The sequence below is a fragment of the Manis pentadactyla genome, chromosome 6 (genome assembly GCF_030020395.1).
Source record: "Manis pentadactyla isolate mManPen7 chromosome 6, mManPen7.hap1, whole genome shotgun sequence".
Lineage (NCBI taxonomy): Eukaryota > Metazoa > Chordata > Mammalia > Pholidota > Manidae > Manis > Manis pentadactyla.
This window is the reverse complement of record NC_080024.1, coordinates 16,658,002-16,684,557: the sequence shown is the minus strand read 5'-3', so window position 1 is coordinate 16,684,557 and position 26,556 is coordinate 16,658,002. Positions and strand designations below refer to the sequence as shown.

General features: G+C 44.3%; 1 long non-coding RNA gene across 3 annotated transcripts in view; it reads left to right on the top strand.

Annotated features, from left to right (window-relative positions):
- LOC118925440 (uncharacterized) overlaps nucleotides 1–26,556 on the top strand; it is a 206,841-nt gene that overhangs the window by 88,147 nt on the left and 92,138 nt on the right. For 2 of the 3 annotated variants that reach the window (XR_008998165.1, XR_008998166.1), the window contains exon 3: nucleotides 5,777–5,971. The exons of the other annotated variant lie outside the window; for it this stretch is intronic. This is a non-coding gene — a long non-coding RNA (uncharacterized LOC118925440). Of the gene's footprint in view, nucleotides 1–5,776; nucleotides 5,972–26,556 lie in introns of those variants that run through there. 3 annotated transcript variants of the gene reach the window in all.

Below are 26,556 nucleotides of genomic sequence, written 5' to 3'. Positions count from 1 at the left end.
GAAAGATACACGGGAGAAAGCAAGAGCAGGAAGATACCTCTACGATAAATGATAACTTGGGCTTGTGGTTTGCAACAGTAGGTGAGGCCGCCAGTCCATTGCGTGTGAACACTTAGAGCAAGAGACTTAGGTGCTGTTAAACTGGCCCTACCTCATAATCTGGATGAAGGACAGAGCTGTACCGTTGACTCTGGGAAGTGTTTTTGGATTGATGCCAGAAAGATGTAAAATGAAGGGAAACAGTATTGTCTGAATGGACCCCCTTGGAAACTCTGTGAGGCTGGCCAAAAAAGGTAGTAATATATTAAGTACAATAGTACAATTAAAGAAATTGAGACTCGGAGCAGTTTGAGGTGCTGCTTTGCCTGGAGTGCTGCTGACCGGGAAAGTGGAGAGTCCAGGATCTGATTTGGCTGGCAGACCAAGGCTGAGCTGTTTGCTGGAATTTTCCATAGTCCTTGAATTGCTCTACCATTTATCCATCTGACTTCTGCTGTTGCCTGTGCTAGCCTTTGCTTGTTCTGTTTCCCCCAATTTTTTGTTTAACACCACAATAAGAACACTCCAAGATATGGGGAGAATGGGATCTTCCACAGTATCTCACCCTAAGATAATTGTTTGGTTTTGTTTCCTGCCATTATCCATAAGTTGCAAAAATAATGTAATTGCTATTAAGTTCTTTTGGACATATGGTGTGTTTGTCCATGTTCTCATATAGTCCATGAATCATTTTAATGAGCCCAGGTTATTCCATCAAGGTAAAGTACTAGCATTTACCTGTCAGCTCCCATTTTTGGTCATTTCAGAGGCTTTCAGACTTTCAGCATCACAGATAACATCGTAGTATCTTTGTATAAACAGATCTTTTGCTTCCTTTCAGAGATTTCTTTAGGATACATTTCCAGCAGTGGGATTAATGCGTCACAGGGTATGAATATCTTCATGGATCCTGATATATATTGTCCATTTACTTTCTAGAAGTTTAGCAATTTACATACCTGACATGAATAACTGAATATAGCAGGTTGGAAAAATAGTGCCAGCTTTGAATATTATTATTTTATTTTCAAACTTTCTTTTTGCTGGTTTAATAAATGCAAAAGGATCCCATCTGAATATATGTGATATGCCTAGCATTGTGCTTGGCACATGGTAGTTGTTTTTGCTAATGTTTCCCTGAAGGTTATGATACCTGCCCTGCTCCTTGGACTATAGCCTAGACCTCAGGTCTGTCCTATACACCCTTTTGCCTGAGCTTGGTTGCTATCAATCTCCAGCAAGTCTGGCCTTGGCATGGCCCAGATTCACATAAATGTCAGCCATTAATGATAACATTGAGCATCTCTATTGAGCCTACACGTAACAGAGTGGTTAAAAGACTGCTTGTATCCATCTCTTGACTCCTCAATTTGTCACCTCTACCTTTGATAAGTTACCTAATTTCTCTAAGCCCAAGGTTGAGATAATGTACTTTAAGCATGCAACACTATGCCTGATGTAGAGAAAGTAAGGGTTAATAATAATCATAATATATTTTAATAAATCATGTCAATCTTCAGGATAGGTGACATTATTATTCTCATTTTAAAGATAAGATATTGAGGCTCTGTGTGCTTCGAGTCGTTTGTCCAGTATGGGCAGCTTAATACAGTGTGACCTCTGGCCCTTCCCCTTTGTGGCATGGGGAGGGGGCTTGGTGCGGGGGAGGAGTATTCATGAAAGCCTTTTCTCTCCAGGACAGCCAGCACTAACTTACCTGTGCATGGAGCCCTCCAAACCCCAACTAAATGAATCACACACTGCCCTTTGTCTGGATACCAAAAATACCAGCGGCCACTCCAGTGTTACCAAATCTGAGGGGAAGTATGGCCAAGGAAAAGCTAGAAAGGAAAGAGCGATTAATTGTAACCAATTGTTAAAATGTCTTACTTCTGAAAAATTTACAGCAATGTATGACCATGTGAATTTATCTCTTGGGACCTTGGAAAGGGCTCGGCTACATGAGGGGTCCTGAAGCTAAAGCCTCATTAGCTTCATGGTAAATCAGCCACTGGCCCGATTTCTTGACTAACAGTGAATGAGGAATAGTATGGGCTGGTTACTTTTGATGGCTTGTCCCGTTTCTCTGAATTAAAACTTTGTCATTAGCATAGTTTCAGTCTGAGAGTTACTGCCAGGGTGGAATTAGTCTAATTAAGAGGAAAAGAAAAATATGTTGCTAGTCATTAATTTTTCTTGATTAGAAGGTGGCCCAGTTTGAGGTTAAGCGAGGAGGACTGAGGTAGTAATTTAGCACTCTGGGGGGTTTGTGGAGATTCTTGTGAGCTGGAGAAGCAACAGCTGGATCTAAGACTGCCATCTGATTTGAATTCAACGGTCCTTATAAACAGATGTGTAAGCGACCTTCAGGAATGGCATGCTAATTTTTAGAATTAACAACAGCAGGAATAGGGTTGGAGGCGTAGGTTTGTACACTGAGTGCTACTGATGGTGCATCTATGTCCTAATAAGTGTTCAGAAGCTTTTTCTGTATTAAATATAAAAATATTTTCATATTTTCTTGATTTGGGGATCCAGCCCTTGACCTGTCAAATTCTGGAATAGCAAGAAACTACTGTTAGCATATACCCATGACAATGAATATATGTTAGAATATTTCAGTTCTCTTGCTTAATAAAGTGCACAGAGTTTTGAGGCTTCTGCGGTGAGAGCAAAGCATCACTGAAGGGCAAAGAGCACGGACCTGGAGCCAGGAGGACCAGGTGCGAGTTCTGCTTGTGCCATTCACTAGCCCTGTGACTCAACAAGTTAATCTTTTTGAATTCTCTGAATTTACCTCTGCATTATAAACCTAGTTTGAGGAATCAAGTGAGATAATTAAACATAAGGGATAACAGTGTGATGTACAATTGCTGTGATGGTCTCACTGAGTTCTCAGATCACTGACAAGTTGGGACTTCACAGGGACATCTTTGGGAAGGAGAGAGAAGCTTCGAGTTACATTTTAAGGGCGGAACCGTAGGAGTTGCAAGAGGTGGAAGCTTTGAGAAAAGGCTGCCTAGGTCCCCGGGGACTGCGCACCTTCCCTTTTCATCTGCCAAGGCTCCCTTGGTTCTGGAGACTGTGCACATTTTGCAAAGATGTAACTTCACAATTTTTGTATGGCTTATGGCCAAGCTTAGAGAAGGGGTGGCGGCTTATGAAGTTTTTATTTATGACGTGGTTTTCAGAATGCAGTGTTTGCAAATACCGGCAAGGTTGAATTTATGAAAGTGGAGGCTATTTTAATACATTATCCACGCAGTTTAAAATGCCGCCTCTGTTGGAGACGTTAGAATTTGGCTGCAGTGAATGGCATCCTGGGATCTGCTGGCCCTCAATTGGCACCTTCCCGAAATTGTGTTACGACTTGCAGTTGAAAAGCTAAATGCCATGAATTCAACTTGTAACTCACATATAGATTTCGGTTTCACTGAAGAAAGTTTTGTTTTCCTGGGTCTATTCTTAATTAGTAATTCGATTCAGGTTTAATTAACATTGCCTTGTGATTGTTTTTGCCTCCTTAGCATTCTTTAACCTATTAAGCTTTGAAATTTGAAGTAGCTGTCTCAAGTGGATAAAGAATAATCTCTTCTCCTAAAGACAATTTCTTGCATGGGGAAGATGATAATTCACAGTTATTTGCAATTGGTATCAACTGCTGGAACAGGGGCCGGGGGTTGGAACAGAAGCTGTGGGGGTGGGGGTAGGGGTGCGTTTGCATGAGTCCCCTGAGAACTCTGCCTACTGGTGTAAATGCAGGATTGGACTGACTTACAGAGCAAAGTCTTGATCTAGTGGGTGAACATAAACATGTTCCTGGCATATTTTTAATCTTGAGCTGCCCTTTGCAAAGGAGGTCTTCCATTTATTTTTTTAAGGGAAAGGCTAAGTATTTGAGGAATGGAATGACGGATCATTTTAGAGAGATTCTGTGTGACAAGAGAAAAAACAGTAATAAATTTAGCTGGAGTTTTTTAAAGCTTTCCAGCATGTGTAGAGAAACCCAAGGATAGAAACAATCAATAGTTCCTAGAACGGGAACTGGTGTTCTTGAAAGTGGAGAGTATTCAACAACAGGAACCTAGGAAAAAAATTCATTAGCTTGATTGTGAATTTCCCAAAATATGACCCACAGTCTAGCAAGAGTGTTGGAGGAAAAGCAATTCTTAAGTGGAAGCTAACAGGCTGTCTCAGTTGTCCAAAGCCTCTTAGGGGACATCTTAGAGGCCTTTCTTCAGGAAGCAAAGGACAATATGTTCTTGAACCTGGACCCAACAAGATGCTTCATCAGTGATCGTCTGTGCTCTGGTTGGTCTGATAATTTAGTGAAGAGCTCAGGTCTGGTAGAATCCTGGTTTCACCACCTCCTAATCACAGGATCTTGGATACGTCGCTTAACCTCTCTAAATCTGTAAAATGGGGATAACAATCATGCATAACTCAAGTGGTTGTGAGGATTAAATGACTGAATGCATGTTAAATGCACCAGACTGTAGCCTTTGATTCCCTCCTACTACCTTCAGCCACCTGGAGCACAAGCCAACCTGTTTTAGAAAGAGAAGAGAGGTCATTCTCAAGAGAGAGAGGATAAATCAGCCTGCCTGGAAGAACCCCATTGTTACCTTGAAGACGTTTGTCCTGGAAAGGCCCCTCTGTTTTCCTTTCAGCAGAGCATGGCATCTTGTGACTCCAGAGAGGCTTGGGCTTTGTGTACTGACTTGGCCTCTCCCCCATGTCTGGCAGACAAATATTCATGGTTCCCTAGGGCCGAGGAGACAAACTGAGGAAGGGGAAATGCTGCGACTGGAAGGGCACGGTGGCATGCAGGGTTGCAGAGCAGCTCTCTGTGTTAGGGACGAAACCTGGCTTCATCCAGGTTCTGCTTCTGCACCAGAGCCAGGTGGAGGGCATTCCACGTCTCACTGAGCTACTTGTCTCGTTTCCCCATTCTGATGCAGGGATCGGGGGCTGCCTTTCCAAGGCTTCAGAAACTCCCTGTGGAGGCTGATCAATTCGTCCTAGCCTACTGGCACTGTAGGGGGTGGTGGGTGCTGGGTCTTGCCTTGTAGTGGGTGACACGACAGCCACTGAGGAACTAAGGCGTGAGCAGCAAAGAAAAAGAGTCAGAGATTTAAAGGCTTAATTTTAAATCATTTTTAAAGGCAAGAATAGATGATTATATGTGTACCATTGAGTTCTGGTTTGATTTCTTTCTGTGCTCTTTGTTCTTCTGTAAGTGGGGGCAATGTTTTGAGGCCCTTTCCGTTTTTTTCTGATTTCATCTCCCTATGTGTTTAGTGTTCTTTCCGATGTCCCCTCAGTTTCACAGTTCAGGATTCCCCTTGCAAATCCTCACATGTCTGAGGGGGGGTGTGGTCAGATGGTGTGTGTTTGGTGTTCTATATGTGCCTTTCCTTCCCCACAAAATGGGTGAAAATAGGAATCCCGTACCCAGGTTTTATTATAAACACCAGGAATGGCAAACAGAAGGAAAGACCAAAAGCTTGGTCATCGTTGTTCTTACCTTTCTACCTTTGCTAAAAAACTTAGTTTTGTCCTTTGAGAGCGGGAAGTGGCTTCAAGAGATATCACATTTTTGCCAGGGTCAGACTGGAGAGCCTGCAGTCTTAACAAAACTTTAGAATTTTAGAGTTGAATGGATTTGCCTAGTTTCATTTTTCAAAGGAGGAGTGGGAGCCCTGGGGAAATTCATGTCTTCCTTCATGTCCTGCAGCACCTACCTTGTGCTAATCTGCCTTTGAGGGACTGGAGATACAGTGAGGATATGACGTGTGAATGCAAAGAATTCAAAGCAGGCCGGCCCAGAACGAGAACTCATTGTTCCTTTTACAAGGAGGTGATTATTATTGTTTTACTTACATGTCATCTTACTTGTGGGAAAAGATTTTAGAAAGTAAGTTTGATCATTTGCTGAATATTCATTACCTAATTAGTGGAGAAGATCAATACGTGTGTGATAGACGTTCATGGGGAAGGGTGAATGGGGCTGGGAATGGGGAACGGGGAACGGGGAAGGGTTGGAAGCCCAGGTGGAGTTTCAGATGTGGGTTTATGCAGATGTGCTTGCTTCTCGGTCTCTAAACCCTCATTTGTACTATGAAGGGTTGGACTGGATCATTTCTAAGTTATATTTTAACACTAAAGTTCTGGAACTTTAAGAGTGTACAAGCAGTATTAGTTAAGGACATAGTTTCTGCTGTGTACAACAGAAATAAAAAATAACATTAATTTATACAAGATAGACCTGTTTGTATTTCTCAGGTAAATGGTGGAAGGAAGAGAAGAGGAAGAGCCCCTTCCTTTCATGAATATTTCTCACAAGTTGCTCTTATCACTTTTTCTCAAAGCCTGTTGGCCAGAACTTAGTCAAACGGCCATACCTAGATGCCAGGGAGGCTAAGACATGTCATCTGTATGCTGGCTGGCCATCTGCCTAAACACAAGTTCCGGTTTTACAGGAGAAGCAGCAGCAGCGATTGGGCTATAGCTCAGTCTTTGTCACGTGAGCCGTGCTCGAGATGCTGTAGAACGCAGGATCGGCTACTGCCTCCCTCACCGCTCGGTGCCAGGAGGGGGTGGTGTCTGGTAGCTACGACAGAAGGCCAACTCGGAGTAATAACGGTGGGTTGCAGAGAACCTGCTGCTGAAACTTACTATTCAAATAAGTAGGTAATGGTTGGAAACTCCTTTCAGGGAGTCTGCCCAGTTTGCTGTTCCCCTTTCTCTAAGCTTTACTTCTTGTTTTCCAGCATGGAGGGTGAGGGCAGCCCTTGCTTGTACCAAATGTCATCCTGCCCATCAGTGGCCACAGACTGAAACAGGTACGCTTGACCTGTGCGGGGCCATCCTCATATCTGGGGTTCTGGGTATTCAGAGCTGTGGCTAAGAGAGTCACATTAATTGGGGGCTGTTTGCTTGAACTTGAGTGTTTTATAAGTCAAAAATGGTTGTATAACTCAAAAGTGTTTTATAGCCTCAAAAGTGGTGGGCTGACATCTTCTGTCATGAGCGTGGGGAATCAGAGAAAGCTAGTCCTTAGACACAGAAGGATGAAGCAGGTGTTCAGAGAGAGCAGCCCTCGAACACTGTGGGGCCTGAGAGAGAAACCGGGAGGGGGCTGCTGGTTCCTGATGGCTCTACAGACAGGGATGCAGCTTGAGTAAGGCCGTGATGCATTCATTCCTGTTAAATTGATTATAACCCTCTTAAAATATATACCATGTATATATGTAGAGAGAGCTTTTTTTAAAAAAGAATTTCTAATCTAACCAGTTGAGTTTTTCTTTTTCTTTTTTAAACAAATGTTAAAATTTCATGTACCATCTTAACAACTAATGGCTTGTAAATTTCAATTTTCTGCTTGTCACTAAGAGAGACAACTCAGAGGAGCCTACACTAATTGATTGACCTAGCCAAACTTATCCAAAGTGGGGAAGCTAAATAGGTCAGTCAATGGAAACCAAAACCATAACGTCTTTCCCCAAATAAAACAGCAAGAAACCCACATAGGAAGGCATAAAATGCAATGCAATTGTTCAGAAGCGAGATTGAAAACAGCTCACCTTTATTTTTAAATATCTTCCTCTGACTTCAATGAACATGTGAATTTGAAAAATATCCTAAGTTGGTATTAGAGGATAGAACTCACTACACATTTATAACTTCAAAGGAAAAAAAATAGACAAGTCATCAACTTGCTTAAATAAAATTTAAGAGTGGATATTCTGTTGAGAAATAGTCTATGCTGTGAAAGTCCCCATATGAAATATGAAATCCACTTAAATATATTGGAGGAAGACTTCAGTTAAGTGGAACCTAATTAATCAGAGCTTTCAATTATTATTATTTTAAACTACCTAAATCAGAGACATAATAAAAAAATCAAGTCGTTAGGAGTTTCCAGCTTTAGGCTTAAATTTTTTTAAAATTTAATTTTCTAACCTCTAATACTTATCTAGAGCCATAGAATTGGTCAAATAATTAGGTTTTAGAGCTAGTTAAGACCTTAAAGTCCATCAAGTGCATTGATTTTCAACCTTAGCTGCACATTGTAATCACCTGGGGAGCTTTTAAAACATCCTAATGCCCAGGCTCTGCCCCATACCAATTATACTAGAATCTCTGGGATGTTTTTTCAGATGATCCCAATGTGCAGTAGTGTTGGAAGACCAGGGATCTGCTTCTATAGCTGTCCAAGAAGTGAAGTGACTGACTGGCCAATGGGTTTCAGCCTGGGACAAGTTCACTATGGATTCAACGAGACCAAAGAATGACAATGGAACGTTCTTGGGTTTTATATCCAACTTTATTCCCATGGTGGCAGGTTAATTACTAGAACCCTGTTCTCTCAGAGCAAGTCTGCATGCAGCAAGCCCGTCTCTGCCTGGGCCTCTCTGTCCCTGCAGCCATCTCAGTCTCTGTCCTCGGTGCTGCCACCACTCCAGTCCCATCTCTGCTCTCCTGCTGCCTTGCAGTCCTACCACTGTATTGCCCAGAGCACTGGGTAGAACTCTTTATATAGTTAATAATGATGTATTGCCCACATGTATGTAGTGAGCAAGCTGACCAGGACCAGGTGAGAATCCTGGCCATAGGAACCTTCACTTTATCCACACTGACCCAAATTGCCAGCAGGTATAAGACCAAGACTGTAATCTCGGACTTTCCAAACTAGTCATCCTCTGTTCCCTTATGCTGTCCAGGCTCGCAGCTCACAGGGCCACTCTGTGCCACCCCATGCTGACCGCTAAGCTAGCGCTCCTCCAGTTTCGATGTGCTTCCCAGTCACCAGGAGATGTTATTAAATGCAGCCGCTGATGAATAGGTCTTGGGTGGGGCTGAGAACCTGCATTTCTACCACATTCCAGGTGGTGCTGGTGCTCTGGGCACTTTGAGAACTGCTCTGCAAGCTACTGTAGAACTTCCCCTTCACCCACAAGCACACCTGCTGTGCGCCCATGTGATAGATTTGAACTTTTCTCATTCTTGTTCTGAGACACGGCTGCTGCATGTGTTGGTATCTCCTTGTTTCTCCAAAAGCGTATGAAGCTGTTCTGTTCACTCAGAACATAAGAACCATCCACAGATGAAGTGTCTTCATGGCAAGGGAGTCTGCAGCCATTCTTCTTGCTTGGATTGCGATATTTGGCTGCATCATTCCAGGGCAGGTTTTTTTTTTTTTTTTTAAAGCTTATCCCTGAGAGAGAGAAAGATGTGCTTCATAATGGGCAATACCAAGGAGGTTAAAGTTCATTGACAAGGACCATTCATTAGGCAGGATGAGTGTCTGAGCTCTGCTTATCAGCGTGCACATGTGGCCAGAGAGGAAAAAACTGACAGGCAGTAGAATGAAGCGGGCACCTGCGGAAATCCAGGCCTAATCCCTTCCCATAAAACAAAGTAGAAGATAAGTGAAAACGGTTGAAACCTGAACGCAGATGGCTGAGTTTTTCCACATTGGACTGTAAAGGGGGACCTTCACGACAGAGTATTTATGGGTTTACAGAAACCTGACAAGGTGTTGCTGTAAATGCCAAGAAATACACAGAGCAGAGATTTTGTTATTTGAACACATCTCCTGATGACTGCAGCTTAGTGAGGCTGGGGAAAGATGGTTGCTCGTGTGTGTGTGTGTGAGTGTACGTACACAAGTGTGCATTAGGTTAGCTTACACTGCTCTGAGCAAGACCAACCTGGTGGCTGGGGAAGAGGGCTGCCTGCAAATGCTCAGGCAGGGACAAGCTGACCATTTGGTCACAGAGGGGCTCTATGTGGGGATTTGGGAATGGGGCCAAGGAGTTTGGGCTCATAGCTTTAGTGTTCTCCTTAAAGAGCTGCCCCCAAACAAAACTGGGTCAAAAGCCACTGACTAAAGCAGGTATATCTTTGGCCATCCCTGTTTCAGGCCATTCCACTAGTCACAATCATTTGCATTACGCATCTTGTTTCAGTACTTAGTGCAATGCTGTCTTCTATGTACAGGTATCAAGTATCTCACTGGTCAGAGGATTATTCCTAGCTTCTGTCTTTGCTTGTGGCCTGATTCACAGAATACTTTTGATAGATAAAAAGAATTCCTTAACATGCAAAGGAGTAGCTAACCAGAACCTTGAAAGCTTTCTCTCCAAAAAAAAGTGCATGTATTATTTAGAAATTCATTTTTAAAGTCTAAAGAGCCCTTGCAAATTGCAGCCCTAAAACAATCCCGCAGAACTGTGTGTTTGGAGGGAGGCGGTGGCCCTTTTGTCTCCAGTTCTGAAGGACACGTGCTCTCTGTTTCAGAGTGGGTGAATCAAGCAGGAAGATTTTCAATTGTAGTTTAAAACCAAGTAGACTCTTCCGATTTTCCTGGAGCTTGTTGGAATTCTATTTCTGGGAAACTGCATTGTGGTAGAGAGGGACAAGGAGGGGGAGAGAGGAATCAGAATGAGAAACATGCAAAGGGAAACCAGATGTCTTGAAGTCGCATGCAGGGCCCCTCACTTGCAGCATTCTGGTAAACAGGGCTGTCTGGAGAAGGTAACAGTAAAGGAAAAATGGAAGGAGCCAGTGGCCTTCGAGCCATACAGTGGGGCTGTTCCACACCAGCCAAATCCGAGGCTTGAGACAGCAACTGTAAGGTTGCCCTCCTGCCTTGTGCCCTCCTGAAGGAAAGGAGTGAAGGCCCCTCACTTCCCACCGTGTTCTTTCTGCCCTCCAGGGTTTGCTGGCCCAGGCTGGTCCTCCGGTGGACCAGGCCACTGCTGGAAAAGGCACCTCCCCACAGGCTACCTTTCCTGCCTCCACTGTGGAAATTTGCAGCTCCTGTGCACTATCTCTTCAAAGTCTACTCCGTGCAAAAAACCAGAAGCCAGTTCAGTGAAACTAGTGGTGTCTCAGTGCAGGCCAGTGGTTCTCAGCAAGTGGTCACTGGGCCAGGAGCACAGCATTATCTGGGAACTTGTAGAAATGCAAATTCCTGGGTGCCCGTCCCAGATCTGCTGAGTCAGACACTGGGGGTGTGTGTGGGGAGGGCTCATTATCTCACAGGCCCTCCAGATGATTCATACAGAAGCTTAGGAACCACTGACACAGTCTTTTAGGAGCAGTAGTTGGCATCAGAGCAGGGATCATCTGTGGATAGAGCTGAATTTCCTGGTGTGAATTTGGGGTCACTGTGGCAAGTCAGTGGAGGAGGTAAAATTTAGAGAGCAGGGGGCTCCTTTTTAGGCCTCTAGATGACTCCCCATTTTGGCCATGTGTGAGATGCACCCTGGAGTCATTTTAGTGAAGTTGGCCTTGTGTAGGTGATGTTGCCATTGAGAACAGGGTTATTATTATTTCCTTGAGAAGGTCCCTGAAAGAGCAGGTTTACAGCCACTGCTAACACCCCCTTCCTGTCATTCCTCTTTTTTTCTCTAGCACTGTTTGAATACATCTTCTCTTCTTTAGAGTTATTCGCTCTCCTCCCCCATATGCCCCCCAAATCATAAACACACACACACACACCCAAGTCAAGGACACAGAGGGCATCCCTGAATGCTTTTCCTTTCTTCTCTCCTGGGAAATGAGCCCAAGAGAGGCAGGCAGCAGAGTTTCTTTGATGAAAACTGTAAAATATTGCTTACAGAGCTGCTTTCCACATGTTTTGGCTGTAGAATTTCCAATTGTGGATTAAATAGTGCATGTGTCTACTTAAATTAACTCCTCCTTGCCCTCAATCCTGAGTCAACAGTACTGTGTCACTGACCCCCTTGCTTGCTGTCTGAATGCTGATGCTGAGTTAGGAGGGCATGTTCAGCCGAGTCTCTGGTTGGACCTCTCCAGCCCAGGTGATCTCTCCCTCCCTGGGACCTGGGATTGGAGTTTGGCTTTTGGTTCCAAGGGCCAAACTTCTCTTGGGTCATCCACACATTCTAGACCTCCTTATGAGTATGACTAGAGGATGCTGACGACACCCTCTCCATCCTCCGTCCCTCTCCCTGGCAAGAAAGCAAAATTTAATCCTGACCTTTCTGGAATGATCTATCATGGTAACCAAGGGGCAACCATTGAAAGCAAAGACTCTTTTTCTCTTGATTTTGGCTCCCAAGATGGAGCTGTGAAGAAGCCATGCTGCATTTCTCTTTGGATGATGCTGGGAAAAGATTGTTATTAAGAACTGTCACTGGTCTTCTGTGTTATCATTCCCTTTTGCAATTTTTCCAACTCTTCAGTAAAGAACTCCTAAATACCTGCCCAAGCTGGTGTAGAAGTTTTTGGGAGACTGGATGGACAGAGTGTAAATGGGTAGGGGGCTGCCCCACCCCGCCTCCTTGGGTACTTCAGTGGGCATCTTAATGTTGAGTGACCTACATTCAGCCACTCAGTTGGTGGCTCACTGAGTTCCTGGGAGGAATTGAAGAAAGACATACAGGTGGGGAGGACAGCTGGGTGGGAAGCTCAAGAAAAGCAGTGGTGGCTTATGTATCCTGGACATCTTGATACTTAAGGAAACAATTGCATAGGAATCCAGACACAGCCAGAAAGCCAGCCTCAAGAAGAGCAGGCTGCAGATTGGACTGGGAGTGCCAAAGCCAACTTAAACAAAAATGTTTATGACCTTGGCAATGGATGGAACCATGTTCTGTCATTTCAGGGCCTCTGCTCCCCACTGCTTGCTACTCCTTTAGTTGTTTTCTCTACTGACCTTTTCCCCACCATCCATTCTGGACAGCTTCCAGATCTGCCTTTCACCCTTCTCTACCCTGCTTTGTGCCCTGGGAGGCTAACTGTGTAAAACAAAGACCATTAATGCTAAAACATAGAAACAGTTTCTTAACTTGCCAGGCAAATGAACACGTACCAGTGAGTAAATCCCCTAAGTTGCTCTTGGAGTAGGAAAAGTCAGGGTTCTTGAAAAAAAGACTTAATAACAGGGTTTCTGGATGGTAGTGCTGATTGAGGATCGAAAGCACTCCCTGCAGGTCTGAGTCCAACTGGATGAATCAAGTCTCGTTGTTCACTGGTAAGGCAGGAGCCTGCAGTAAGGGCCCAGGGAGGGCCTGGCCTTCCTGAGTCACTCAGTTCACAGTTGGTCAAGAATTCCAGCTTGTCAGAACCAGCTGTGACACAATACACATTTAGTTTTGGTATCTTTTGGGGCAAAGTGTGTTGCAAGGAGAAACCTTCTCTCTGTACCTATATGGATTGCCCATTGGCTGTGGTTTGGTTTGGCCAATTGAGGCAGTGCAGGAGAAGAGAGGGCAGGAGGAGGGTGAAGTTGAGGATTTATTGCCCCAGCTCCTTTCCTTCCAGGGCCTGTGGGCTGGCTGCAACCTCTGCTCAAGGCAGCCTCCTCAGTCAGCTACCCTGTTCTGGCCTGGTGACATCGGGCCTTGGAGTACTAACAGCCCCCACTGCTGGTGGCTCTTAGGTACTGCATCATCCTGTGTTAATTTCCCTAAACTCTGTCCCCAACTTTGAGTATAGTCTCTTTATATATAACCTTTCTCAAATTACTCAGTTTGAGGGTACAGTGCTTTTCCTGCCCAGGACCTTGATAGGTAGATTGACAGAACCTGTACTGCCTAATTTTTTTCTTGCCTTCTTACTCATAGCTTGTATGACCTCCCAGGTTTAGCTTGCACATGGTCTATCTTGGTGCTATTATCTATGTTACAACTTTTCAGCTTTAGTTCCCACTGGTAAGGGCTTCCGTTGGCTAACATTTCTGAGCAAGTTTCAGGTGGGCTCAGAGACTGTTCATATACCTGGGCCATATCATATGTGCCTGGCACACCTATAAATTGGTTCGCTTGTTCAAATACTCGGTGCCATTTCCCATGGCTAAGGGCGGCGGAACCCACATAGTACAAAGTGCGCAGGGTGGGAACCGGTGGGGGTGCTCCCTTAGCAGATGCTGTAATTGACATGTAACTTTTAATCCCCTGCTTTCTCTTCTCCTTCCTTCCTTGTAGGCTCCTTGGGGGCCGGGATCATGTCTTAACTGCCCTTTATCTACCCAAGTGTCCAGCCCAGTCCTTTGCTGTGCATGCTCTGTGAGTCTGGATGAGGGAGGGGCTTCCAGAGACCCTTCGCTCCCTGAGAGTCAGCCGACTGTCTAGTTCAGTTATAAGAGATGAGGAATGGCTTTGAAAACTGCCGATTCACATTACCTTTCCAGTGTCTGAAATGCCTCCATCACGTTTCCTGGGGTTGGATCCAATTTCTACCCACCCCGATTCTTTCCCTGCTCAGCCCCGTGGCGTCGGGCAGGTGCGCTGCCAGGGCTAGCGTGGGCTGGGCAGCTTTTCTTCCTCACTGTGTCCAGGTGCCCTCCCGCCAGACTTGACAGGGTTGGGGATAGGGCTCATGATTTCTCTGTGCCAGGCTCAGTCCCCTGCCAAGGACTTTTCCTCATGAAAAGAGGGGAGTAGCTGGCGTTTACTCAGTGCCTAATTGGTTTTAGGCACTTTCCTAGCAGTTCACATATGTTTTTTGTTTATTCTTCTGCAAAACCCTATGATATAGGTATTTTTCTCTCCATTTACAGAGGGGGAAACTGAGGCTCAGATAAATTAAATTCCTTGCTCAAATTCAGTGGCACAGCCAGGACTTGGACCTTCATTTCTGGACTTGGACTCTAAACCTTTTCCATTTCCGCTCAGCCACGTTTATAAACACTTAAGGTGGGAATGGTAACATAGGCTTGCCGATGACTCCCCTCCTATAAAGGGGTCACCAGCGGCCTCTCCTTCACCCAGAAGCTGGGTAGTGGGGAGCAACGTGAGGGAGGGACCTGTCTTAGGCATTTTTTTCTCCTACTTACCCTGCAGTGCTTAACACGTAGTAGGCTCTCATAAACCCACAATAAATTGAGTTGAAAATGATTAGGTAATTTCTTTGATTAGGTAAGTTCTTTTCAAGGGGGGCCAGGGTGGAAGAGAATTGGCTATAAAATAATTTACCCTGGCTGTCATCCCCACATCGGTTTCTCCCTTCTCATCTCTTTGTTGAGATCTTGTATGAGTAGACATTTGTTGGCCCCATAGGTTAGAGCCCAATCAAAGCACCACAAAACTCAGCCCTTTGATATCCTCTCTCAGCAGACTATAATTTTGAGAATTGCTTTCTTGATTGGCTATAGTGGATAGGTAAGAAGAGGCTGGTGCTCAGGTAGGGTGATAGAATTGCTGCTGAAATTCCAATGGCGATCTGCTTTGGATGCTTTCTACTTATTCATGAAAACTCTTTGCACAGAATCACACTTCCCTCACAGATGAAAATATTTATATGATGGTATTCATGCAATTTGAAAAAAAAATTGCAGCCTACAATGCTTCTGTTTCCTCTGTGCCCCAGCATCTCAGAGTATTTTCTTTCCTCCCCCAAAATTAATGAAAAAGAAATCAAACTTTTGCAGGCTTCACTTAGTTCCTGACTTTCAATCAGATAAATCTGTGACCTGAATATTTCCTCCTCCTCTTTCAGTATCACGAAGGATCACTTGTGGCTGGGCTGGTGGATTTAAGCATTTGACTTGTTCAGGAAAGACAGATTTATTCCTTGGGAGTTGTATTGTAATTTACAACCTAGATATTTCCTGCCCCTCCCCTCCTTTGTCTGTCCTTTTTTCTGTTTTTAAATTTAGAGGACATCATTTTTTTTTTCTTCTGGTTTATTGTTAGTGTAAAGTTAAGGAGTTTGGGCTTAAAATATTGATCTAGCTTCTCCCCCAGAGACCTCGGTCTCTGATTTTTTTGCAGCTTGGTATGGCTGATTGAAAGTGGTCTGGGCTGAATTTGCTTAATAGGACATTACACTTCTCTTCTGGGTCAATTTTTATCCACTTTATCAAGTTACTTGTTGATTACAACTCTTGTCATATGCACATTAGTTTGCTGAGAAACTTAAAGATATGTTTTGTTTCTCGCTTATGGTGGGCTTGGAATGTTGTGGACTCTAGTTCACTAGGGACCCCAGATACCCTTTATTTTTAAAACTGGCACCATTCTCAGGTACTCAGTTTAGGTTATGAAAATGATGTTTGTTGTCTAGAATAGCAAAACAAAACAAATCAGAAGCCCCTCCCACTCATCCCCCCCACCCCCCTCTATTTTCTTCTCTGGGAATACATAGAGGCAATCTCATTGTAAATAAAGGGAATAAAAGAAAATACTGGGATGGAAACTTAAGACTGGAGGGGAGGAATAGAACAGATGCAAGTCAAGCCAACTGCTCAAGTCCAGGAGAGGATGGGCTGGATATTTTCATGCCTAAGAAAAAATGATTTGGGAAAAGGAAGGAGAACATGCTTTATGCTTCTGTTCCTTGAACCTGGCCAGCTTTTCAAGATATTTGCTTCCTTTAATTTGCAGTCAGATTTAGAAAAGTTCGTCATGAAGACAGAACTCTAATGAGCTTGATTCTGAAGATTTGGAACCCCTCAGCAGCTCATAGATTACCCCAATTACTGGGATTATAGCTGCCAGGGGAACAAAGAACACCTACGAACACACTTAAAAATGGAAACATTAATATTTCTATTGATCTCAGCTATGTATGTACAAATGGTTATTTCTAGGGCTAAGCCCAAGTGGAATTGTGAAACTGTCTTCAGTGCCAACTACTTCTATTTTTTAACAACCTAACTCAAAGAAGTGAATTATGTAACCCAGAACAGCTAGAATTTGACACTTATTTAAATTAAACTGAGGTAAGATTATTTTATATGTTACTTGTATTTTCTTCTATCAAAGTGCCAACAACCTAGAAGGCAGGCTTTGTGCCTAGGAGGTATTTGCAGTGGACATTAACAGTTGTGGGCTGCTTAGTCTTTTAACACCTTTCCTTGGTTTTGAGAAGCCCAAATATGGTAGCCAGCAATGATCCCTGCCTCCCGTCATCATGCCCTGTGTCATCCCCTCCCACATTGTATTCGAGTTGGTCTGTGTGACCACCAGCATAGAGCACATGTGATTATGATGCTGGGTCATAAAACACGTGGCAGATTCTGCTTTGCTCTCCCTTGGAGCCTTTGCTTTGGGGGAAGCTGGCTGCCATGTTATGAGCATACTCAAGCAGCTTGATGGGGAGATCTATGTGGTGAGGAACTGGCCTCCTTCTAGAAACTTCCAATAACTAGCGCTGTGTGAGTGAGCCACTTTGAAAGTGCATCCTTCAGCTTGTCATTCTTCTATACCATAACCCTGGGCAACATCTTATCTGCAACTGTCAGAAACTGTGTAAGATAACACATATTTATTGTTTTAAGCTGCCAAGTTGTGGGATGATTTGTTACACAGCAGTAGATAACTAATACACAAAGAGATGTCCCATTTCTCACAATGCAAGTCAGAGTGGGGCCAAAATTTCCTCTCCCAGATTCTTGGCAGTATGTGCTTGAGCATGTGACCTCAGCTGAGACAATCCCATGCTTATCTGTAGGTTTGGAACCTACCCTGGGTCAATCAGAAAGATGCTTGTATCTAAGACCTTGAATACAAAGAGAGTTACAATAAAGCAGAGTTCATTCTGGAATTAATTCCTTTAACAGCAGCAATAGCAGCAAATGGTATCTTTTGTTGATAACAATGAGAATAAGCAGTATGCTTCTGTAACTTGGGCCTGGCCAACTTGGTGAGCCACATTCAGGGATGGGTTGGCCACCCTTAGGAGGTATGTGGTGTTTGTAACTTGATTTTTGCTATGACATGATTTTGGATGTCATTCTGCCTGCCTGTACTCCACTGGTTTCTCCCTGTTTTCAAAGCTGCATGCTCTAGTCTTCTTAGTAATTCCTCCAATCTGATATTCTTCCAATGAGCTCTTTTTCTATTCCAGTTAAACTAAATTAGTTTATATTTTGTGCAGCCAGGAACCCTGACTAGAACAGCACTCAAATACATTTTTATAATGATGGTGGTCTCTTCATTTCAAATATGTCTGTTACCTTGAGTATTGGCCAGATACAAAGCAGGTGATGAGTAGATCTTCCTGGATTGGAGAACTAATTAGTGAACATCTTTTCTGATATGGCTCTATGTTCCATTTGCAGCTCTGTGGAAATGGCAGTGTTAGGGGTAGTACCTGCCATCAAGAAGTTTATAATCTGGACTAGAGGCAAACCTTCCCTCCTTTGCACCCCTGTAGCTATCAGATCCAGTAATATCAGATGGGAAGAGATCTCTCTTTGGAGGCTGAACCACTCCACCTGTTAGTCATATAACCTAGGACAGTTTTTTGACATTGTGTTGGAAGCTTATTTATCTCAGTGATAAAATCACAGCTCTACTCTCCTGGATTGCTGTGAGGTTAGACTGATAGCATGTGAAAAGAGGTTACCACATGTGGGAGCATTGGAAGATCACTACTGAGCACTTAACTGCTCAAGCTCTGGCTCAGGGCTGCTGGGTGGCTCAGTCCTGACTGGCAAACTGTGGGGATCTTGGCCAGTCACTCACCTTTACTTTGTCTTGGTTTCTTCATCTGAAAAATGGGTAGGTTGGATTAGAGCTGCGGATTTCAAACCTTTTTTTCTTCTTCTGGAAATCTAAAAAATACAATCACACATAGACTTCAACATAAAATAAATAGTGTTTTATGAGCATGCACTTATTTTATAGATTTGCCTATTATAAACTCAGTTATTGGTGGAGCTATTCTGATGAATAGAAACATTTGAAATGAGGGTTATAGGTAATATTTGCCATCCAAGTTTAAATATCAAATTTAATTCTGCATATGATTTTCAGTGTACGTATACATAGTAATTGCAAATGGTAATTGGTCTTGGTAGTGTGTCTTGCAGTCTCAGATTTTTAGTTAAACAGAGAAGCTTTGGTGTGAGGACTGCAAGAACGCGAGCTCCTTGGAGTACAAGTTAAGGTGCAATGAGTTTAAATGCAGCTTCTGTCACATTTAGGGGTAACTGAGGAACTCCATGGAAAGCAAACTATAGACTCCCCAAGTAGATGATGCTAAGGTTCCTTTTAGCTCACACGTTCAGCGGCTCTATGGATTCACACAGGGGTAATGTCTGCATAACATTAATCCATTTGCAAAAGTGATACGGGAACATATGCTCAGTGCAAACAATTCGAACAACCCGGAAGCCTGCAGAATGAAAAGTAGGAGTTGCCATTCAACCGTCTCTCCTTAGGGCTGTTTTCCCCTCCCTTTCTCCTGGGGGACTGCTATCAGCCCTTGAGTCTTTCTTGTTGCTCTGCATTTGCGTATATCCACATGTAGGTCACTTCTGTTTTCACATAAATGAGGTCACCCTGTACGCATCATTCTGTGACTTTCTTTCTCTTTGTGTCTTAACATATCTTGATAGGCTTTCTATAAGTATACAGCTCTACCTTATCCTTTTAAACTCTTAATTAATATTTTATGTCATAACTATCCATAATTCATTAACTTTTCCTCTACTTAACGAACCATTATTCTAGCTCCGTGTTTTCCATTATTACAAACAGTGCTATAATGATCACTCTTATACAGGTACCGTTGCTGGCCTTTTAGCAGGATAGGTCCTGAGAATTGAAATTGCCTCATCAAAGTGGTAACTATTGATAGATACTGCCCAATTGCCCTTTCAAAACTCTATGCCAATTTATACCCCACCAATGATATTTATTATTTTAATTTACACTTCTCTGTTACTACTGAGGTTGAGCATCTTTGCATGCTTATAGGCCACTTCTTTTTATATTTTGATACATCGCCCCTATTCCCATTCTTTGCATTGGATTATAATCCTTTTTTTCTTTCCTAACTGGTATCTCACATCTTTCAAGCGGTATTGGATATGAAACCTTCCAGAATGCCAACAAATCCAAATGGATTTCTTGGAACTTGTTGCAATAGCAATGATTCATATAAGTAAATGTTTCTGTCCATTTATTCGTTTACTCAATAAGCATTCAAAAAGTATGATTATGTGTCAGGTATTAGAAGTACAAAAATACATAAGACATGCTCCTTATACTCAAGGTGCCCAGAATTTACTTGGGAAAACAGATATATAAACAGTTACAGTACGCAGTGATAAGTGCTCTAAGATAGGACGTGGTGAGAACAACAGGTCTACCAGGTATGGGTTTTATCTACAGGGTATGCTGTCTGGAGCATCATACCCTATTGACTTTGAAACTGAGTGGTGGAGGTAATCAGGACTACATTTTAGAAAGCTGGAATTTCAAGAGGTGTTTGGAAAACTAGAGGGGATTACCAAGTTTAGGACAAAAAAGGAAAATGGCATCAGAGAAAGCTTTGAGTCTATAATGGGGAAATTACTTGAGTAAGGGAGTGAGTAGGAGAGATTGGGATGAGTGAAAGGAGAAGGAGTAAAGGACAAGGAGAGACACGATACTTAGGGCTTGCAGTTCAGAGTATCTTAAATTAGACATCCATGGAGTTTGGCGACAAGGAATCATAATGTCCAACAAGTCAGGGAAGACTCCACTTTCACTCAAGATTTACTAATATAGCTTTTGTAGGAGGAGGATGAGACCCTGAAGGGAATTAGATGAGCTCTCTTGGGAGCTAGTCAAGAACTTGGCTCAAGAATTGGGTTTCAGGCTCAGGGAGAAATAAATGCACACGCACACACACACACACACACACACACACACACACACATACACACATACACACATTTTTTTGAGGTGAGGCAGGGCAACATTTGCTGTTGGAAGGTGGTAGTAAAACATTAAAGTAGGAGTCAAGATAATGGAAGTCTCAGCCTAGAGTTCTCTAGAGTTTTCTAGAATTCTCTAGAAAGAAGAACCTTAGACAAGGGTTAAAGTGCTGACACTATCTGGAGGTGTGAATGAGAGTGAGGAAAAGTGGAAGTGAGGCAAAGAAATATGTGAAACACTGGAATGCAATGTGTGATCACACTGGTCGTCATGTCCCAGTGGGAACCTGAATGAAACACAGCAGGTGTCTCGGCAGGTGTGTTTGCTTGGCATGTGGGACTTCCTAGGAAGGACTGGAAAGAAACACCACACCTCAGAATTGTCCACAGAAGAGTAATGAATGAGAATTTAATGCCAGTCCCCATCTTTCTCCCATGTTCCACTGGTCAAATTTCACTCCTTGCGGAGCTGCCTGCCCTGCACTCCCTTCTGCTGAGAAGAGGCAGCTTCTTTTGTGTGCAGTGAAGGATCCTGACTGACCTCTGCTGGGAGACCCACAGAGTCCCCGTCTCCATGGCTTGCCTCTCGCCACACTTGACTCAACCTGTGGTTGCTGGGATGATGGTGTCCTTAGGAAATTCACTCAGCTCCGGTGATTCACCGTCAGCTTGTCACTCTTTCAGCTACTCGCCTTCTGAGCACAGGCTCTGCTTCTGGTAACTTCATTTTTATCTCTCTCACCAAGTCTCCATCCTGTATCCCAGGGCCGTAACTGCTTCTGTGTCTTCATCCCTATACGTCCTTCCTTATAACCTGGGTGGGATTTACAAGGAAGTAGATTTGAAATTAATATAATTGTAATTCAACCCCAAACTGGGCCTCATGTGGCCCAGCCTTGGCAGTGAATTGTACTCTGAGGAATACAGTCCAGCAACCAAAAGCAATTAAATTAAATTAAAATTTTACCTGCATCTCTGGGAAGAATGTCAAGGGAAGTAAGTATATTTTTAATGTACAGAAGGCAACAAACTTTTTCCCATCTCTGGTATTCTCTGTATCATCTGGTCTCTGCCCCACCCAACTCCTCTTACCTTCACTTGGATTCTAAACCAAGGCTTTTCCTCATCACCTGCCTTGGTGAGTTCCTTATTTTCTTCTTCTTCACCTTTTCCTTCTGCCCCTAATGCTTCTGTGCCAGCTTTGGACACATAGATCCCATTTTGGCATTTCCAGTTCTGTCTTTTTCTCCCAGTTACCCCAGAAGTGAGCTTGCAGACAGAATTGTCCTTAATAAGAATAAGGGAGGAGGACATTCTCACATGAATCATTCCAATTTTCATCATTTGAGAAGGGATTTGCTAATAATCAGAGCTGTTCAGGGAGGGAATAGACTGCTTCATGAGGCAGTGATTCTCCTGTCACAGGGGTAATTCAAACAAAGGGTGGATAATCAATGCTCAGGGGTAGTGGGAGGGAGTTCTGGTTCTGGGCGGTGTTGGGCCAGATGATTTGTAAGCTTTCACCATGTCTAGGATCCTAGGTTTAGATTTGCATCCCCTGAACTCTGCCGTAGTACCAGGGTTGAATCCTGTTAGCTTTTTCCCTCTTTAAAAATCACTATGCCAGGATGGGACCCCTTGGACCCTGAGTTTGATCTAACTCTTGTCTTGGTTTTAATTTCTTCGAGACCACCTGTCTAAATCATTATTTCAGCATCCCGGCCTTTCCTGCTACAGTCAATGAGCTAATTATGTGTACCCCCAAATGGCTCAGATTTCCTACTAATGTGTCAACTGTACAGTTGAACTGTGCCAGGCCCTTGCGTGATGTCTAGTTGTTTTGCTCCGGAACAGCGTTTACAGGGGATGAGTGGGCACAGCAGATGTGGGGTTGGTGGGAAGCAGCTACCAGGAGTGCGGGTCTCCCTGGTGAGGGAGTGGGGTCAGGAGGGCTGGCTCGCCAGGCCCTCCATGTTCTGGGGAAGCAGTGTGGTATGGGGGGAGGCATGCACTTTGCGGGTAGATGGCCTGGTCGGAATCACTGGCCCACGCACCAGAAGTGTTATCATGGACTCATTGAGTTGTAAGTGACAATTCAAACTGGCTTGAAAATCTAAAAAGGGTGGTGGGGGCGGGAGCTAGTGGCTCCCCAAACTTCATGTGTAGCTCCAGCTGTACCGACAGCTCCAGGGACGGGTGAAGACTTGCCTCTTACTCAGTCTCTGCTTCCCCACCCTTAGATCCTCCTTTTTCTATGTTACTTCATTTTCTACCTCGGTGGAAAAAAATCCTCTTCCTCAATGTTTTTTACTGAATTCTCAGAGTTGAAGCTCATTGGCATGGATGGGATTGTGTCTGCGTCTGAATTAGTCTTGGCGGCCAAGGGATAGAGTATACTAATTGCTGGGAGAGTGTTTTCCCACAGAGAGAGTGAGGCTTAGGTATCAGAGAAGAGGCTATGGGTGCCGGCCCCCAGAAGCAGCTCACATCCACTGTGATACACTGTAGCAGGGACGTCATTTCTCTGAGCCCAGTTTCTTCAAGTGCAAAATTCCTACTCCACAGAGCTATTGTGAAGACTGTAAGTAATAAATGCATAGCACCTGTCACATAGCAGGCCTTCAATAATTGGTATTAATAATAATTAGAATTGATTCAATAATTCTTGTTAGGTCCAGTGAGTCAGTTGGTGAGAGGGAGGAGTCTGCCCACGGGCGTAGGCCAGGGCTGTGTGTGTGCGCGCGTTCCTGTACTGGCGCTCAGGGGGGCACGGGCTAGTGACACTTGGTTCCTTTCTCTCCTTTTCTTCCCTCTTTGCTCTCTGACTCACTCTTTGTTTTTCCATACTTCCTCCCTTCCCTTCTTTTCCCTCCTCTCCTCCTGTCACTGGCCACATATATGCATATATTATAAAAATGCAGTATTTTCTTACCAGTTGTGACATGAATTGAATGTATTTATGTGTTTTTTTACATTCTGACTTAAAAAAATGATTTGAGATACCTCACCTAAGTACATGCCACAGAATAATATGAGGAAATTTGAGTGGAGGGGATAAAGAGAAACAATCAAATCTGACGAAGCCTCCATTATCTGACCTAATTGCTAGAGGTGGGATCTACCTTCTGAAAATAAAGTTTTACATTCCCTATTCATAGTTTAAAAACCAAGCAAGTCAAAAGTTTTCTTTTCCCCCAAATCAGCCAAACAGCGAAGTCAGCCAAACATGATTGTTATGTGTGGTCCTTGATCTCATCCATGGAGTGGTGGCTTTTGATAGTAAAAAGTTTCACCCTTTTATAGGGACCAGAGAGAGTATTAAAGACAAACTGGGGTGGGAGGCTGACAGGCCACCCGGTGGATAGGAGAAGGGAGAGAGCAAATCTCTCCTCCGAGGTCCATCAGTACAGTGGAGACTCACCCTTTCTGGAATGAAAGTGTAAATAAAGATGAAATGGAAAATCTGCCTTGTTAAAATGCAGCTCCTCGAAGAATTAGACTCATAGGTTTGCCTCTGTGCTGGGACCATGTGTAGCCACCAGGCTGGGCAGTTTCTGGCTGATCCTTTTTGGGAATGTGATTGTTGCTGAGAAAGGTGGTTGCCTGTCCGAGCAGTCAACAGGAGTGGCCGTCAGGACAACTTGATAGAAACCATTGTACTGCTTTATTGCCACCTACAAATATGACTACATGTCATTTCTTGTTCAGAGGGTCACCAGCAATACTGGAAGATGAGAAGAGGAAATGCCACTGAGGGAGAGATGGGGAATTCTGCCTTGCTTCATGCAGCAAGTGGAAGAGGGCAGGTGGTACTAGTTGGGAAAGTTGCTGCACGTGAACTGTGGTATTGTCTCATGGGGAGGACACAAACAGATGGGAGATGTGGGTGTACAGAGCTGTAAAGTTTTCAGATTGCAAGTCACCTTAGCCTCACTCTGGAGATGGTGCCCGAGTTAATGAGAGTACATGAGGATGTGTGACGTGTACATGAGGATGTGTGACGTGTACATGAGGATGTGTGACGTGTACACGAGGATGTGTGACGTGTACACGAGGATGTGTGGTGTGTACACGAGGATGTGTGACGTGTACAGGAGGATGTGTGACGTGTACAGGAGGATGTGTGGTGTGTACACGAGGATGTGTGGTGTGTACACGAGGATGTGTGGTGTGTACACGAGGAAGTGTGACGTGTACACGAGGATGTGTGGCGTGTACACGAGGATGTGTGACTTGTACACGAGGATGTGTGACGTGTACACGAGGATGTGTGACGTGTACATGAGGATGTGTGACGTGTACACGAGGATGTGTGACGTGTACACGAGGATGTGTGGTGTGTACACGAGGATGTGTGACGTGTACAGGAGGATGTGTGACGTGTACACGAGGATGTGTGACGTGTACAGGAGGATGTGTGGCGTGTACACGAGGATGTGTGACGTGTACACGAGGATGTGTGATGTGTACACGATGTGTGACGTGTACACGAGGATGTGTGGCGTGTACACGAGGATGTGTGATGTGTACATGAGGATGTGTGGTGTGTACACGAGGATGTGTGACGTGTACACGAGGATGTGTGACGTGTACACGTGTACATGAGGATGTGTGGTGTGTACACGAGGATGTGTGACGTGTACACGAGGATGTGTGACGTGTACACGAGGATGTGTGGTGTGTACACGATGTGTGACGTGTACACGAGGATGTGTGACGTGTACACGAGGATGTGTGGCGTGTACACGAGGATGTGGCGTGTACACGAGGATGTGTGGCGTGTACACGAGGATGTGTGAGGTGTACACGAGGATGTGTGGTGTGTACACGAGGATGTGTGACGTGTACACGTGTACATGAGGATGTGTGGTGTGTACACGAGGATGTGTGACGTGTACACGAGGATGTGTGATGTGTACATGAGGATGTGTGGCATGTACACGAGGATGTGTGGCATGTACACGAGGATGTGTGGACACGATTGTGACGTGTACATGAGGATGTGTGACGTGTACACGAGGATGTGTGACGTGTACACGAGGATGTGTGATGTGTACATGAGGATATGTGACGTGTACATGAGATGTGCCGTTATCCATGCTGTCTCATCACAGAGGACAAAGGAGCTCATCCGACCCCTCCCTCCTGGCTGACTCTGAGGGGACCATGGGCTTTGCCCCCCTCTTCTCAGTGGGAACGCTAGTCCTTGCCTCATGTCCTTTCTGGGCCCATTGCAGGGATTCCCTTATTGGAAAGAATTTAACTGAGCTCCGGACCACACATTCAGCTTCGGGTTGGACACTTGGGGGAATAGGGAGCAAGGTTAATTCTCAGCTTATCCTAAAAGAGCTAACAGATGTGAAAAGCTTTATGAGCCATAAGGGGGCTTTGTTGATGAGTTAGGTAGCCTGGGGTGTGTGAGGTTGTCTGGCCAGGCCTTGAGCTTAATCCTGCTCTGCCCTTCCTGACTGGGTTGGGGTACCCCTCATCCGGGCCTCACCTACAAAATGAGGGGTGGGAGTAGGTGCCATGGGGGATCTTTTCTGCTCTGGCTCACATGAATCTCCTGATCACTCAGATGTTTTGCTTGTGAGGCCCAGGGTGGGAACCAGGGAGGATGCGCAGGAGGAGCCAGGTTTTTACTTACGGCAAAGCCAGATTGTCTCCCCAGTGCCCATGTTCAGCAGAGAATAGATATGAGTGGTTAGAGGGAGAATAAGGCCAGTAAAGCCCCCTAAAAGGGACTGAAGGAGTTAACCAGATAAAACTAGAGAGCCAGAAAGGACTCAGAGTTAATGAGTTGGAGCTCCAAAGGTCAGGAGCAACTGGGAATGTCCGGATAATCCCCAGATAAAGAGAAGTATCCGGGCACAGCCCATGTTTTCATTGTA